The sequence below is a fragment of the Gorilla gorilla genome, chromosome 17 (assembly GCF_029281585.2).
Source record: "Gorilla gorilla gorilla isolate KB3781 chromosome 17, NHGRI_mGorGor1-v2.1_pri, whole genome shotgun sequence".
Lineage (NCBI taxonomy): Eukaryota > Metazoa > Chordata > Mammalia > Primates > Hominidae > Gorilla > Gorilla gorilla.
Window position 1 is genome coordinate 28,789,305 of NC_073241.2, and position 15,560 is coordinate 28,804,864.

Below are 15,560 nucleotides of genomic sequence, written 5' to 3' on the forward strand. Positions count from 1 at the left end.
AAACATTTTTCAGTGGGTGGCAGGGCTATGGCGGGAAAACGGCAACGGTTCTGGCACCTACTTAACTTCATTCCATGAAATTCACCCAACAGGCCTCCAGAGAAGATATTACTGCTCTGATATTACAAAGGGAAAAACAGCTATGGCGTCTCTAAAAAGCACAACGTTCTAGGACTGGAATGACTTGAAATCCACACATAAATTTCTGAGTGTTTTTTGCCATAAGGTACTTTCCACCTTACTGTAAAGCACATCCTAAAATTGTCTGCAATGCAAATGGATTATGTGCATCCAACAGGAAACAGCACAGGTTGAGAAGCTGTTACTTCATAGCTCATTGCGACCACTAGTGAAAAGTGTGGGGTCTCATCACTTTTGCCCCCACGTTTTGCCTGTTGGTTTCTCCACACTGTCAGGAGGATTTGACCAACTCCCTGTGGCTCAGGTTCGCTTATGCAGCCTGGTGGGGAAACCAGTGGGTATTGAAGACCTGCCTCTGGTGTGCCAGGATGTTGTGCCTGCCGGCCACTCTGACTTGCGATCTTCCGCCTCAGTGTATGGCATCCTACACCTGGGTAATTAACACTGCCAGCATGATAAGAAGGTCCCTTCATCACTATTGCCACTAGTCCTTCCGACTCCTGTGCCCTGTTCCTTCTTTATTGGGACCCAAGAACGAGCAAACATAGTATTTTCAAACATCTCTCCCCCTTCCCTGGTACCACCAATATTCCACCATCCTAATTCCCTCAGAAGCATTCAGTCTCTCCATCCTGAGGTGGTGAAATCCCTCTAGGCATTTATAAGTATACCTGGACGTAAGAAATACAAGATACCGTTGTATTAACTACATATAGTGTTGCTAAGTTCGTACTTTTCCTTGGTTGATTTTATTTTATAAATAGGTATCACTGGCATTTTTCAAAATGCGGTAGGCACAGAGAGTATATATGATGGAATTACATCCTCCTTCCCTGCACTCAGCAACCGAGATCTTCCCCCTACGGGCACTCAAAGGTTTCATTGTCTGAAATATCAGCCTAAACGTAGTTTATGTTTAGTAAGCACCAACTGTAAATAGTCCCACCTCCAAACGGAGTGGATTTAGGTTTCACTTTTCCAAGGAAAATCCATCAAAGAATTTTTCCACGTACTTTAAAACCATCCCACGTATAGAATCCATTATTATTGATGGGGACAGGCCCGAGGGGCAGCGGCGGGGATTCCGGGGGACTGGGAGTGGGGGGTTGGGGTTACTCTTGGCTTTTTGCCCTCTCCTGCCGCCGGCTGCTCCAGTTTCTTTCGCTTTGCGGCGCGGTGGACAGGGTGAGCTCTCGGGACTGATGGCGGTTTTGGAAGAGGCCTGGGGCTAAGGACAGGCCAGGGCGGAGGGAGAGGCGGACCGCTGGCGTGGCTGGATCTGGGCGCGCTGTCGGACCTTCCACATCACCAGCTGCAGGCAGGCGTTTGCGTCCTCGCTGGAGTTGTGGCCGTCCTGGCTGTCCTGGATGATCTGTCCCAGGTAGTCGGCCGCGAGATTCCTGAGGGAGCGCTTGTAGGGGAAACCCAGGTAGTGCGGGAAGAGCACGGCCGTGTCCACCACGGTGCTGTGGATGAGCTTCAGGGCCAGCAGATCGCTCTCCAGGCTGTGCCCGATGAGGATGGTTTGGGCGCTGAAAAAGCTCAGCAGGATGGCTTGGACTTGGGGCAGGGTGATGCTCGTCTTGGCGACGTCGGCCTCGGTGACTCCAGAAAACCTGGTGTTGTAGTCCACGATCTCGTTGTCGGGCTTGACGAAGGTGTCGTACACCACTCGCATGTCGGCGTCCACCACGGTGACGCGGGTCAGCTCTAGGCCATGCGTGGTGTAGCACATCTCACAGTCCAAGGCGTAGGTTCCTGGATAAGCGTCTCTGGACAACTCTTTCTTGAAGGTCTCCACGAAGCCATCGAGGCTCTCCTTGCGGCCGTCCCGCACGTGCTGCTTTGCCACCTGGCAGCCCACAGAGCCAGGAGCAGCTGCACAGCAGGTGTACTGGCTAACCCGGCCTCCAGCCACCTGGCTCGAGCGGACCCGCCCCCAGTGATAATAACACAACTGGTCGCGTACACAGCGGCCCGAGGAGGACACCAGGTACTCGGTGCCACAACGGCAGCAGACCCTGCAGGAGGAGTCGCCGGGCCCCTTCCCCTGGCCAGTGAAGAGGACGGCGCCTCCGGGCCGCTCGGGGTGCGGGAAGGGGTAGCCGTTCTCCTTGAGCTGGTCCTGGGTGAGCAGGAACTCCTGGAGGCGGCCGTACAGGGCGGCCCTGCTGAGGCCGGGCATGGAGCTGGGGGTCAGGCCCTTGAGTCTCTTGAGGGTGTTCAGGACCACGTTCAGGTACCTGTTCTTGTTGGGGCTGCAGTCGTAGGCCACCTTCTCCTCGTTCAGCGCCTTCTCCTCGGCCTCCTGCTTGGAGGCGCAGAACTTGAGACACTCTTCGGTGAACAGTTGGAGATAGCCTCGGCGGATGACGGTGGGGACTTGGCACCCAGACCTTCGGAGGATAATGGGTTTCTTCAAACTCGGTAAGGATGGACCACGGACGATTCGCTTAGAGCTGATGGTGGTGGTGGTCTTGCATGCCATCCCTGACCTGTTGCGCATCTTCCCTGGCTGTCTGCCGACCTTGGAGCCACTGGAGCGTTGGCTGCTGCTGGCCACCCGGGTTCTCTTGGCATCTGTGTAACCTGTGACCAAGCAAGGGCTGGAAGAGTGGGCGATCGTCTTCCTCTTCCTGGGGGCTGCGATGCGGACTCCCGAGGGCCTCTCTGACAGCCTTGGGGCGCCTGGCAAGCAGCAGGCCGATCCCCTCTGCGCAGGGAAGTAGCACGCCTCCGTCACCATCTTGGGCCACGCTGGGGGCACCGCCGGACCCCTGTTCTGGGGCTCCGCCTGGATGTCCACAAATGCTGAGGCCTGGCTGTGCATCTGGGGCACCCGGAGCCCGAAGCTCTGGGCAGGCTGATGAGAGGGCAGTGGGAATTCTGGAGCCTCCAGGGCCGCCTCCTCGGCCACCTTCTTAGCTTCTGGGTACCCAGGTGGGAACCAGCAGGGAGCTGTGGCTCGCAACATCTTGCTGCCTTCGGGAGCACCGGCCTGGCTCTGCTCCGCTCCCAGCTGGCGGCTTGCCTCCAGGGCCGCCTCCTCGGCCACCTTCTTAGCTTCTGGGTACCCAGGTGGGAACCAGCAGGGAGCTGTGGCTCGCAACATCTTGCTGCCTTCGGGAGCACCGGCCTGGCTCTGCTCCGCTCCCAGCTGGCGGCTTGCCTCCAGGGCCACCTCCTCGGCCACCTTCTTAGCTTCTGGGTATCCAGGTGGGAACCAGCAGGGAGCTGTGGCTCGCAACATCTTGCTGCCTTCGGGAGCACCGGCCTGGCTCTGCTCCTCTCCCAACTGGCGGCTTCAATGAGTGCCGCGGCCGCCACGCGTCGCCTTTATAGACGCACAGGGCAGAGTGGGTGGGACTTCTCCTTGATAGGTTGCTGCTTCAATCCAATCACACTGAGCCTCATCTTCCACCAGACTCCAGCTTGGGAATGCCCCAGGGGGTGCGCTAGCGGAATCAACTGGAACTCCTGGTTGCTAACCTTGGAGCTAGGTTGCTTTTCCTGAGTTAATTAACTGTCCGTGCAGGGCAGTCCTATAATGGCTACTGGAATTGGGCTACCTAGGATTAAATGAAGGTTCAGGGAGGTTGGGAAACTTGCTTGGGCCCACACAGCACCCCATGGAGCCAGGACTGATCCAGCAGTCTGCTGCATGCTGGAGGGCAGGATCTCTCTGGGGTTGCCTTTCCCTGCCCTGTGCACTCCTCCGCTGTGGGCAAATTGAGGACAGGAAGTGGACCGCACCCACTTCTCTCCCAGGACTCGGGCAATGTTCAACACAGGGGGTCTTCCAAAGGTTCATAGAAAATGCACATGCTGAAGAAACTATGCATGGATTTCCACTGGTTTGCACTCAAATAAACTTGTCCTAACTTCTTATCACCTTTCTGAACTAGATCTAGTTTGAGGCACTGAGAAGGATGAGACATCCACTGAAAAGGACTCCTATCAGAGCAACATGAATTCCACGAAAACTGCAGCAAGAGCAAACATCAAATTTCTGGTGAAGCTTGGGTGGAAGAATGAAGAAATCATTGATGTTTTCAGAAAAGCTGATAAGGACACTACTCCAAAGAAATGAACTCTCTACGAATGTATAGCTTGTTTCAAGAAGAGGTGAGAAGAGGTGGAAGATGAATCCTGCAGTGGCTGTGAAAACCACTGTGCCCAGATCAGCTGCAGTTACGACGAGAGCTATCAGTGGAAATTTTAAACAGGAGGGATCACGATCCTGACGCATCCCTCTGACAGATTATAACCGGAAGTTGGAACATGGCTTTACCAATATGATCTCGAGGGCAAGGCATCATCAAAGCGGTGGCTACCAAGAGGTGGCAGTGGTCCAGTCAAAGGAAAAGGAGGCCAGTCAGGAGCCAACATCATGGCATCAGTGTTTTGGGACACTCAAGGCATTTTGCTTGCTGACTTTCTGAAGGGCCAAACATCTGCTTTTTAGGAGAGTGTTCTGAGAAGCTTAGATAAAGCTTTGGTAGAAACATGCTGGGAAAGTCTCACCAGATCCTTGTTCACCACCTCAGTGCTCTGCTCATTCCTCTCATCAAACAAGGGCAATTTTGTCAGTTTCAATGGGCAGTCCTTAGGAATTCACCTTACGGGCTGCTTTCGTTCCTTCTAGACTCTTTTTGATTCCTAATTATCATAAGTCACCCTGCCTTGCTTGGAAAGATGAGAGAAAGTCTCCTTGCCTTGCTGGGACAGATGAGAGATGAGATCCTCCTCTTCTGTCCCAGGACAGAATGGTCAGACTTGAGTTTCCTTTCTCCTCACTCTTCTCCTCCTTGAGGGAGGTGCTGTACCGGACAGACCTACTCCCGTGTCTAGACACGGGTAGACTCATTTAAGATCCTCACAGGCAATCCTCCATGGGGTCAAAGGGGAAGGACTTATTTCTTCAGGGCTCAGTAGTCCACATCCTTACGCGCACCTTCACCAGCCCAGGGCGGGGTAGCGGTGGGTGAAAGGGCGTGGCTCAGAGCCCGCTTCTTCCGCTCGGGCGTATCCTGGGAGGAACCCTTGTCCAGTGAGCGGGTCTTCGTCTCCACCAAATTCCCTAGGGGGACATTTCTGGCAGCCCTTCTTGTTCAGCAGCTTACGGGGGTCAGGTGGACCTCTGCTGGTCACCAGCCTGAAGCCCTTTCTCCATTTCAGCTATTTTTGCAGTTGCCTAGGTGACTTTTGAACCTCATTACCCAGAACAGCAAACGGACGAGGGGTGAGAAGAGTGGCCGTCTGGGTTTGCAGCATAGTGCTGCCTTAGAGGAGTTGTGCAGTCTTCGGGTGTGTGAAACTTCACCTGGCTGATTTGTGGGAATGCCTCCACAAATTCGCTAAATTCAGTAGCTTTTGCCTTCCAAGATTCATTTACACAATGTTGAATGCTTTAAATGAATGAGCGTGAAGAGTGCTGGGCTGGAAAGTGATGATATGGGTGGTAGGGACTCCTCGGAGTAGAGGAGTAGAGTTTTACTATTATAACTGGGAGGCAAATAAAAAGGAGCTGAACGTGATCCATAATAAAAGAAGCACACACTCACAAAGCTCCGTACCAACTACATTAAAATGGAAATCATGATATTTGGAAATACGACTTAATTGGAAATCATTAAGTAATCTCATCAAACATTTTTCAGTGGGTGGCAGGGCTATGGCGGGAAAACGGCAACGGTTCTGGCACCTACTTAACTTCATTCCATGAAATTCACCCAACAGGCCTCCAGAGAAGATATTACTGCTCTGATATTACAAAGGGAAAAACAGCTATGGCGTCTCTAAAAAGCACAACGTTCTAGGACTGGAATGACTTGAAATCCACACATAAATTTCTGAGTGTTTTTTGCCATAAGGTACTTTCCACCTTACTGTAAAGCACATCCTAAAATTGTCTGCAATGCAAATGGATTATGTGCATCCAACAGGAAACAGCACAGGTTGAGAAGCTGTTACTTCATAGCTCATTGCGACCACTAGTGAAAAGTGTGGGGTCTCATCACTTTTGCCCCCACGTTTTGCCTGTTGGTTTCTCCACACTGTCAGGAGGATTTGACCAACTCCCTGTGGCTCAGGTTCGCTTATGCAGCCTGGTGGGGAAACCAGTGGGTATTGAAGACCTGCCTCTGGTGTGCCAGGAAGTTGTGCCTGCCGGCCACTCTGACTTGCGATCTTCCGCCTCAGTGTATGGCATCCTACACCTGGGTAATTAACACTGCCAGCATGATAAGAAGGTCCCTTCATCACTATTGCCACTAGTCCTTCCGACTCCTGTGCCCTGTTCCTTCTTTATTGGGACCCAAGAACGAGCAAACATAGTATTTTCAAACATCTCTCCCCCTTCCCTGGTACCACCAATATTCCACCATCCTAATTCCCTCAGAAGCATTCAGTCTCTCCATCCTGAGGTGGTGAAATCCCTCTAGGCATTTATAAGTATACCTGGACGTAAGAAATACAAGATACCGTTGTATTAACTACATATAGTGTTGCTAAGTTCGTACTTTTCCTTGGTTGATTTTATTTTATAAATAGGTATCACTGGCATTTTTCAAAATGCGGTAGGCACAGAGAGTATATATGATGGAATTACATCCTCCTTCCCTGCACTCAGCAACCGAGATCTTCCCCCTACGGGCACTCAAAGGTTTCATTGTCTGAAATATCAGCCTAAACGTAGTTTATGTTTAGTAAGCACCAACTGTAAATAGTCCCACCTCCAAACGGAGTGGATTTAGGTTTCACTTTTCCAAGGAAAATCCATCAAAGAATTTTTCCACGTACTTTAAAACCATCCCACGTATAGAATCCATTATTATTGATGGGGACAGGCCCGAGGGGCAGCGGCGGGGATTCCGGGGGACTGGGAGTGGGGGGTTGGGGTTACTCTTGGCTTTTTGCCCTCTCCTGCCGCCGGCTGCTCCAGTTTCTTTCGCTTTGCGGCGCGGTGGACAGGGTGAGCTCTCGGGACTGATGGCGGTTTTGGAAGAGGCCTGGGGCTAAGGACAGGCCAGGGCGGAGGGAGAGGCGGACCGCTGGCGTGGCTGGATCTGGGCGCGCTGTCGGACCTTCCACATCACCAGCTGCAGGCAGGCGTTTGCGTCCTCGCTGGAGTTGTGGCCGTCCTGGCTGTCCTGGATGATCTGTCCCAGGTAGTCGGCCGCGAGATTCCTGAGGGAGCGCTTGTAGGGGAAACCCAGGTAGTGCGGGAAGAGCACGGCCGTGTCCACCACGGTGCTGTGGATGAGCTTCAGGGCCAGCAGATCGCTCTCCAGGCTGTGCCCGATGAGGATGGTTTGGGCGCTGAAAAAGCTCAGCAGGATGGCTTGGACTTGGGGCAGGGTGATGCTCGTCTTGGCGACGTCGGCCTCTGTGACTCCGGAAAACCTGGTGTTGTAGTCCACGATCTCGTTGTCGGGCTTGACGAAGGTGTCGTACACCACTCGCATGTCGGCGTCCACCACGGTGACGCGGGTCAGCTCTAGGCCATGCGTGGTGTAGCACATCTCACAGTCCAAGGCGTAGGTTCCTGGATAAGCGTCTCTGGACAACTCTTTCTTGAAGGTCTCCACGAAGCCATCGAGGCTCTCCTTGCGGCCGTCCCGCACGTGCTGCTTTGCCACCTGGCAGCCCACAGAGCCAGGAGCAGCTGCACAGCAGGTGTACTGGCTAACCCGGCCTCCAGCCACCTGGCTCGAGCGGACCCGCCCCCAGTGATAATAACACAACTGGTCGCGTACACAGCGGCCCGAGGAGGACACCAGGTACTCGGTGCCACAACGGCAGCAGACCCTGCAGGAGGAGTCGCCGGGCCCCTTCCCCTGGCCAGTGAAGAGGACGGCGCCTCCGGGCCGCTCGGGGTGCGGGAAGGGGTAGCCGTTCTCCTTGAGCTGGTCCTGGGTGAGCAGGAACTCCTGGAGGCGGCCGTACAGGGCGGCCCTGCTGAGGCCGGGCATGGAGCTGGGGGTCAGGCCCTTGAGTCTCTTGAGGGTGTTCAGGACCACGTTCAGGTACCTGTTCTTGTTGGGGCTGCAGTCGTAGGCCACCTTCTCCTCGTTCAGCGCCTTCTCCTCGGCCTCCTGCTTGGAGGCGCAGAACTTGAGACACTCTTCGGTGAACAGTTGGAGATAGCCTCGGCGGATGACGGTGGGGACTTGGCACCCAGACCTTCGGAGGATAATGGGTTTCTTCAAACTCGGTAAGGATGGACGACGGACGATTCGCTTAGAGCTGATGGTGGTGGTGGTCTTGCATGCCATCCCTGACCTGTTGCGCGTCTTCCCTGGCTGTCTGCCGACCTTGGAGCCACTGGAGCGTTGGCTGCTGCTGGCCACCCGGGTTCTCTTGGCATCTGTGTAACCTGTGACCAAGCAAGGGCTGGAAGAGTGGGCGATCGTCTTCCTCTTCCTGGGGGCTGCGATGCGGACTCCCGAGGGCCTCTCTGACAGCCTTGGGGCGCCTGGCAAGCAGCAGGCCGATCCCCTCTGCACAGGGAAGTAGCACGCCTCCGTCACCATCTTGGGCCACGCTGGGGGCACCGCCGGACCCCTGTTCTGGGGCTCCGCCTGGATGTCCACAAATGCTGAGGCCTGGCTGTGCATCTGGGGCACCCGGAGCCCGAAGCTCTGGGCAGGCTGATGAGAGGGCAGTGGGAATTCTGGAGCCTCCAGGGCCGCCTCCTCGGCCACCTTCTTAGCTTCTGGGTACCCAGGTGGGAACCAGCAGGGAGCTGTGGCTCGCAACATCTTGCTGCCTTCGGGAGCACGGGCCTGGCTCTGCTCCGCTCCCAGCTGGCGGCTTGCCTCCAGGGCCGCCTCCTCGGCCACCTTCTTAGCTTCTGGGTACCCAGGTGGGAACCAGCAGGGAGCTGTGGCTCGCAACATCTTGCTGCCTTCGGGAGCACCGGCCTGGCTCTGCTCCGCTCCCAGCTGGCGGCTTGCCTCCAGGGCCGCCTCCTCGGCCACCTTCTTAGCTTCTGGGTATCCAGGTGGGAACCAGCAGGGAGCTGTGGCTCGCAACATCTTGCTGCCTTCGGGAGCACCGGCCTGGCTCTGCTCCTCTCCCAACTGGGGGCTTCAATGAGTGCCGCGGCCGCCACGCGTCGCCTTTATAGACGCACAGGGCAGAGTGGGTGGGACTTCTCCTTGATAGGTTGCTGCTTCAATCCAATCACACTGAGCCTCATCTTCCACCAGACTCCAGCTTGGGAATGCCCCAGGGGGTGCGCTAGCGGAATCAACTGGAACTCCTGGTTGCTAACCTTGGAGCTAGGTTGCTTTTCCTGAGTTAATTAACTGTCCGTGCAGGGCAGTCCTATAATGGCTACTGGAATTGGGCTACCTAGGATTAAATGAAGGTTCAGGGAGGTTGGGAAACTTGCTTGGGCCCACACAGCACCCCATGGAGCCAGGACTGATCCAGCAGTCTGCTGCATGCTGGAGGGCAGGATCTCTCTGGGGTTGCCTTTCCCTGCCCTGTGCACTCCTCCGCTGTGGGCAAATTGAGGACAGGAAGTGGACCGCACCCACTTCTCTCCCAGGACTCGGGCAATGTTCAACACAGGGGGTCTTCCAAAGGTTCATAGAAAATGCACATGCTGAAGAAACTATGCATGGATTTCCACTGGTTTGCACTCAAATAAACTTGTCCTAACTTCTTATCACCTTTCTGAACTAGATCTAGTTTGAGGCACTGAGAAGGATGAGACATCCACTGAAAAGGACTCCTATCAGAGCAACATGAATTCCACGAAAACTGCAGCAAGAGCAAACATCAAATTTCTGGTGAAGCTTGGGTGGAAGAATGAAGAAATCATTGATGTTTTCAGAAAAGCTGATAAGGACACTACTCCAAAGAAATGAACTCTCTACGAATGTATAGCTTGTTTCAAGAAGAGGTGAGAAGAGGTGGAAGATGAATCCTGCAGTGGCTGTGAAAACCACTGTGCCCAGATCAGCTGCAGTTACGACGAGAGCTATCAGTGGAAATTTTAAACAGGAGGGATCACGATCCTGACGCATCCCTCTGACAGATGATAACCGGAAGTTGGAACATGGCTTTACCAATATGATCTCGAGGGCAAGGCATCATCAAAGCGGTGGCTACCAAGAGGTGGCAGTGGTCCAGTCAAAGGAAAAGGAGGCCAGTCAGGAGCCAACATCATGGCATCAGTGTTTTGGGACACTCAAGGCATTTTGCTTGCTGACTTTCTGAAGGGCCAAACATCTGCTTTTTAGGAGAGTGTTCTGAGAAGCTTAGATAAAGCTTTGGTAGAAACATGCTGGGAAAGTCTCACCAGATCCTTGTTCACCACCTCAGTGCTCTGCTCATTCCTCTCATCAAACAAGGGCAATTTTGTCAGTTTCAATGGGCAGTCCTTAGGAATTCACCTTACGGGCTGCTTTCGTTCCTTCTAGACTCTTTTTGATTCCTAATTATCATAAGTCACCCTGCCTTGCTTGGAAAGATGAGAGAAAGTCTCCTTGCCTTGCTGGGACAGATGAGAGATGAGATCCTCCTCTTCTGTCCCAGGACAGAATGGTCAGACTTGAGTTTCCTTTCTCCTCACTCTTCTCCTCCTTGAGGGAGGTGCTGTACCGGACAGACCTACTCCCGTGTCTAGACACGGGTAGACTCATTTAAGATCCTCACAGGCAATCCTCCATGGGGTCAAAGGGGAAGGACTTATTTCTTCAGGGCTCAGTAGTCCACATCCTTACGCGCACCTTCACCAGCCCAGGGCGGGGTAGCGGTGGGTGAAAGGGCGTGGCTCAGAGCCCGCTTCTTCCGCTCGGGCGTATCCTGGGAGGAACCCTTGTCCAGTGAGCGGGTCTTCGTCTCCACCAAATTCCCTAGGGGGACATTTCTGGCAGCCCTTCTTGTTCAGCAGCTTACGGGGGTCAGGTGGACCTCTGCTGGTCACCAGCCTGAAGCCCTTTCTCCATTTCAGCTATTTTTGCAGTTGCCTAGGTGACTTTTGAACCTCATTACCCAGAACAGCAAACGGACGAGGGGTGAGAAGAGTGGCCGTCTGGGTTTGCAGCATAGTGCTGCCTTAGAGGAGTTGTGCAGTCTTCGGGTGTGTGAAACTTCACCTGGCTGATTTGTGGGAATGCCTCCACAAATTCGCTAAATTCAGTAGCTTTTGCCTTCCAAGATTCATTTACACAATGTTGAATGCTTTAAATGAATGAGCGTGAAGAGTGCTGGGCTGGAAAGTGATGATATGGGTGGTAGGGACTCCTCGGAGTAGAGGAGTAGAGTTTTACTATTATAACTGGGAGGCAAATAAAAAGGAGCTGAACGTGATCCATAATAAAAGAAGCACACACTCACAAAGCTCCGTACCAACTACATTAAAATGGAAATCATGATATTTGGAAATACGACTTAATTGGAAATCATTAAGTAATCTCATCAAACATTTTTCAGTGGGTGGCAGGGCTATGGCGGGAAAACGGCAACGGTTCTGGCACCTACTTAACTTCATTCCATGAAATTCACCCAACAGGCCTCCAGAGAAGATATTACTGCTCTGATATTACAAAGGGAAAAACAGCTATGGCGTCTCTAAAAAGCACAACGTTCTAGGACTGGAATGACTTGAAATCCACACATAAATTTCTGAGTGTTTTTTGCCATAAGGTACTTTCCACCTTACTGTAAAGCACATCCTAAAATTGTCTGCAATGCAAATGGATTATGTGCATCCAACAGGAAACAGCACAGGTTGAGAAGCTGTTACTTCATAGCTCATTGCGACCCCTAGTGAAAAGTGTGGGGTCTCATCACTTTTGCCCCCACGTTTTGCCTGTTGGTTTCTCCACACTGTCAGGAGGATTTGACCAACTCCCTGTGGCTCAGGTTCGCTTATGCAGCCTGGTGGGGAAACCAGTGGGTATTGAAGACCTGCCTCTGGTGTGCCAGGAAGTTGTGCCTGCCGGCCACTCTGACTTGCGATCTTCCGCCTCAGTGTATGGCATCCTATACCTGGGTAATTAACACTGCCAGCATGATAAGAAGGTCCCTTCATCACTATTGCCACTAGTCCTTCCGACTCCTGTGCCCTGTTCCTTCTTTATTGGGACCCAAGAACGAGCAAACATAGTATTTTCAAACATCTCTCCCCCTTCCCTGGTACCACCAATATTCCACCATCCTAATTCCCTCAGAAGCATTCAGTCTCTCCATCCTGAGGTGGTGAAATCCCTCTAGGCATTTATAAGTATACCTGGACGTAAGAAATACAAGATACCGTTGTATTAACTAAATATAGTGTTGCTAAGTTCGTACTTTTCCTTGGTTGATTTTATTTTATAAATAGGTATCACTGGCATTTTTCAAAATGCGGTAGGCACAGAGAGTATATATGATGGAATTACATCCTCCTTCCCTGCACTCAGCAACCGAGATCTTCCCCCTACGGGCACTCAAAGGTTTCATTGTCTGAAATATCAGCCTAAACGTAGTTTATGTTTAGTAAGCACCAACTGTAAATAGTCCCACCTCCAAACGGAGTGGATTTAGGTTTCACTTTTCCAAGGAAAATCCATCAAAGAATTTTTCCACGTACTTTAAAACCATCCCACGTATAGAATCCATTATTATTGATGGGGACAGGCCCGAGGGGCAGCGGCGGGGATTCCGGGGGACTGGGAGTGGGGGGTTGGGGTTACTCTTGGCTTTTTGCCCTCTCCTGCCGCCGGCTGCTCCAGTTTCTTTCGCTTTGCGGCGCGGTGGACAGGGTGAGCTCTCGGGACTGATGGCGGTTTTGGAAGAGGCCTGGGGCTAAGGACAGGCCAGGGCGGAGGGAGAGGCGGACCGCTGGCGTGGCTGGATCTGGGCGCGCTGTCGGACCTTCCACATCACCAGCTGCAGGCAGGCGTTTGCGTCCTCGCTGGAGTTGTGGCCGTCCTGGCTGTCCTGGATGATCTGTCCCAGGTAGTCGGCCGCGAGATTCCTGAGGGAGCGCTTGTAGGGGAAACCCAGGTAGTGCGGGAAGAGCACGGCCGTGTCCACCACGGTGCTGTGGATGAGCTTCAGGGCCAGCAGATCGCTCTCCAGGCTGTGCCCGATGAGGATGGTTTGGGCGCTGAAAAAGCTCAGCAGGATGGCTTGGACTTGGGGCAGGGTGATGCTCGTCTTGGCGACGTCGGCCTCGGTGACTCCGGAAAACCTGGTGTTGTAGTCCACGATCTCGTTGTCGGGCTTGACGAAGGTGTCGTACACCACTCGCATGTCGGCGTCCACCACGGTGACGCGGGTCAGCTCTAGGCCATGCGTGGTGTAGCACATCTCACAGTCCAAGGCGTAGATTCCTGGATAAGCGTCTCTGGACAACTCTTTCTTGAAGGTCTCCACGAAGCCATCGAGGCTCTCCTTGCGGCCGTCCCGCACGTGCTGCTTTGCCACCTGGCAGCCCACAGAGCCAGGAGCAGCTGCACAGCAGGTGTACTGGCTAACCCGGCCTCCAGCCACCTGGCTCGAGCGGACCCGCCCCCAGTGATAATAACACAACTGGTCGCGTACACAGCGGCCCGAGGAGGACACCAGGTACTCGGTGCCACAACGGCAGCAGACCCTGCAGGAGGAGTCGCCGGGCCCCTTCCCCTGGCCAGTGAAGAGGACGGTGCCTCCGGGCCTCTCGGGGTGCGGGAAGGGGTAGCCGTTCTCCTTGAGCTGGTCCTGGGTGAGCAGGAACTCCTGGAGGCGGCCGTACAGGGCGGCCCTGCTGAGGCCGGGCATGGAGCTGGGGGTCAGGCCCTTGAGTCTCTTGAGGGTGTTCAGGACCACGTTCAGGTACCTGTTCTTGTTGGGGCTGCAGTCGTAGGCCACCTTCTCCTCGTTCAGCGCCTTCTCCTCGGCCTCCTGCTTGGAGGCGCAGAACTTGAGACACTCTTCGGTGAACAGTTGGAGATAGCCTCGGCGGATGACGGTGGGGACTTGGCACCCAGACCTTCGGAGGATAATGGGTTTCTTCAAACTCGGTAAGGATGGACCACGGACGATTCGCTTAGAGCTGATGGTGGTGGTGGTCTTGCATGCCATCCCTGACCTGTTGCGCGTCTTCCCTGGCTGTCTGCCGACCTTGGAGCCACTGGAGCGTTGGCTGCTGCTGGCCACCCGGGTTCTCTTGGCATCTGTGTAACCTGTGACCAAGCAAGGGCTGGAAGAGTGGGCGATCGTCTTCCTCTTCCTGGGGGCTGTGATGCGGACTCCCGAGGGCCTCTCTGACAGCCTTGGGGCGCCTGGCAAGCAGCAGGCCGATCCCCTCTGCGCAGGGAAGTAGCACGCCTCCGTCACCATCTTGGGCCACGCTGGGGGCACCGCCGGACCCCTGTTCTGGGGCTCCGCCTGGATGTCCACAAATGCTGAGGCCTGGCTGTGCATCTGGGGCACCCGGAGCCCGAAGCTCTGGGCAGGCTGATGAGAGGGCAGTGGGAATTCTGGAGCCTCCAGGGCCGCCTCCTCGGCCACCTTCTTAGCTTCTGGGTACCCAGGTGGGAACCAGCAGGGAGCTGTGGCTCGCAACATCTTGCTGCCTTCGGGAGCACCGGCCTGGCTCTGCTCCGCTCCCAGCTGGCGGCTTGCCTCCAGGGCCGCCTCCTCGGCCACCTTCTTAGCTTCTGGGTACCCAGGTGGGAACCAGCAGGGAGCTGTGGCTCGCAACATCTTGCTGCCTTCGGGAGCACCGGCCTGGCTCTGCTCCGCTCCCAGCTGGCGGCTTGCCTCCAGGGCCGCCTCCTCGGCCACCTTCTTAGCTTCTGGGTATCCAGGTGGGAACCAGCAGGGAGCTGTGGCTCGCAACATCTTGCTGCCTTCGGGAGCACCGGCCTGGCTCTGCTCCTCTCCCAACTGGCGGCTTCAATGAGTGCCGCGGCCGCCACGCGTCGCCTTTATAGACGCACAGGGCAGAGTGGGTGGGACTTCTCCTTGATAGGTTGCTGCTTCAATCCAATCACACTGAGCCTCATCTTCCACCAGACTCCAGCTTGGGAATGCCCCAGGGGGTGCGCTAGCGGAATCAACTGGAACTCCTGGTTGCTAACCTTGGAGCTAGGTTGCTTTTCCTGAGTTAATTAACTGTCCGTGCAGGGCAGTCCTATAATGGCTACTGGAATTGGGCTACCTAGGATTAAATGAAGGTTCAGGGAGGTTGGGAAACTTGCTTGGGCCCACACAGCACCCCATGGAGCCAGGACTGATCCAGCAGTCTGCTGCATGCTGGAGGGCAGGATCTCTCTGGGGTTGCCTTTCCCTGCCCTGTGCACTCCTCCGCTGTGGGCAAATTGAGGACAGGAAGTGGACCGCACCCACTTCTCTCCCAGGACTCGGGCAATGTTCAACACAGGGGGTCTTCCAAAGGTTCATAGAAAATGCACATGCTGAAGAAACTATGCATG